We start from the raw sequence: 2506 nt of genomic DNA on the forward strand, positions 1-2506 counted from the left end.
AGTTTCTTTTTTTTTTTTCTTTGGTAATTGCGATGTATTTTATTTTGCAACTGACAGGAATCAGACAATGGCAAGTAAATCGAGGTAATATTCGGGTTAGGCTGAGGCTGCTTTGGCAGTTTGAAGCATCCAGAATGTCCTCGAAGTGAAGATGGCAATGATAAGGGGGGGGGGGGGCAGATAATAATGTGCCTAGGGGCTGCCACTCCTCTTTATAGGCAGCCATTACCATACCTCCCAACTTTATGAATATTAGAATAGGGTCGCTTCGCCGCGCGAGTGCCCAAAAAGGTGTGTGGCGTATGTAAATGAGGGCACGGCTATTCTGTCAGATAATGAATCATTAATCATTGGCTCATTAATCTTTGATTTTTATGGTTTTCTCAATTGTGTGTGTATTTTTAAGATCGACAAACATACTGTATTATCAGTGGCAGCTCCTACATATGTTTGGCAAGGGGGCTCCTTCTACCCCCATGTCCAGAGACATAGATAGATCTATGCGCAATAGATCTGGCAGGTGACTGGACCAGCAGATGTGCAAATACTGCATGTGCAAACCCCCAGCTTCAATGGTTTGCACCGACTGCATGACAGAGAAGCAGCATTGGGCTGTACGATAAGGCAGGGAGTGCCTCCTTCCTGTTGGAAGTAAGCTCTATAATTATGGCAGCCCCAGATGGAGGAACGCCTCCCAATAAGAACTGCCTTGTGTGTAGCAGCGGATTGTGAACTAAAAGTGGCCCTGGAGAATTTTTGAAAATTGGCATTATGTGGGCACCACCAACTCAAATGTAAGCAGAACCATCACCAGAATAGGCATGATTACTATATAACTACACCTGCGTGGAAGCATTTGGCAGTCTAGTGGCCCCAGACCTTTAAGCTACTGTGACAAAACACAAACCTCCACATTTTAAGTGATACCCTACCTCTCCCCATTGAGACTGAATGCAGGCACTAAAACCTCCAATCGCATACCCTCCAACAGTACCGAATTTGCCGGTACAGTACCGTTTTTTTACGGTCTGTACCGGCAAATTAAACATGTACCGAATGTACCGAATTCAGAGCCGGGCAGCGCACAGACAGCAGTTAGCTGTCTGTGCGCTGCCCGGCTGGATTTAGTTTCTGCCCTCTGCTTACCTAAAGCGGCGGCAGCAGCAGCATAGTCTCTGCCGCGTAATTCAAGGCCCAGCCCAGGGCAGGCTCTTTCACCCTAGGCTCAGGCTGGAGTCAGTGGACAACCGCGAGCCAATAGGAGGTCGCGGTCTAGCAGCCGCTCATGATTGGCTGTCTGACCGCGACCTCCTATTGGCTCGCGGCCGCGGCGCCCAGCGGGAGAATTTAAAATAGTGAGGGTCGGGGACGAGCCGGATGTTGCCGGCTTGCCGCTGCTTACACTATACAGCCGGGCAGCGCGCACAGCCTGCTCTCTCTGCCCGGCTATCATTTTATTCAATTGTGTGTGTCCGGCGGCTCCCCCTTGACAACGAGCAAAACCCCCCCTTGACAAGAGCATTTTCTACCCCCCTTGACAACGAGCAATTCCTCCCCTTGACAACAGCATTTTCTCCCCCCCCCCCCCCCCTTGGCAACGAGCAAGTCCCCCACCCTTTGCAATCGGCATTATAGCATTATATTCCCCCTTGGCAACATGCCATGCACTCCCTCTTGGCAACAAGCATGAAGCCAAATCCTCCTTGACATCAAACATGAAGCCCTGGCATCAAGAAAGAACCCTCTAGCAATGAGCATGTAGGTAAGCAGCATTTATGCATCAAATATGTAATGGGCATTATGGTTTGTTATTTAGTATGTAATGGGCATCACGATGTGTTGTACAATGTGTAATAGGCATTACGGTGTGTGACCTTATGTGTAATTGGCATTACGGCGTTTACTAAAATGTGTAACGGGCATTACGATGTGTTGTGTAATGTCACGCCCCTTTTGTGTTTTGACACGCCCCCTTCCACATGGCCACGCCCCCTTTCTGAATGTGTACCTATTTCTGCCCTTTAAATGTTGGAGGGTATGCAATCGTGCCAAACCACTAATAACCATTTATACCCTGAATATTACAAATATACCCACCCCTCCTCCAGTGGTGCCCAGAAACACCCAATAAATTGTTACAACCCCAGCACCCACTCCTGTCCCTGTATCAGATGTCACCAAGGCTTAAAGTGGTCATTGAGAGGTGGGGGAACTAATTTCCCTCTGCCATCTAATTAACTCCCATCCCCCCATTAGGCAGAGCCAGGCCGAGTGGTAAGGTTTTTGGTATCCCCTGCAAACTATAATGCTTTTCTGTGAGAATTACTGTGCAGGGCCAATGTGGAGGTTAAAATGTTCTATCTCATCATTAGAGGTGGTGTAACTCCATTTCACCCTGTTCCCCCTCACACACACATACATACACACACACACACACACACACTTTAACCCTGGATGTCATAATGGATATAGATGGGCACCCACCTTAGATGATTATTTGCAATGT

Source organism: Crinia signifera, chromosome 2 (assembly GCF_055691185.1).
Source record: "Crinia signifera chromosome 2, ASM5569118v1, whole genome shotgun sequence".
Taxonomy (NCBI): domain Eukaryota; kingdom Metazoa; phylum Chordata; class Amphibia; order Anura; family Myobatrachidae; genus Crinia; species Crinia signifera.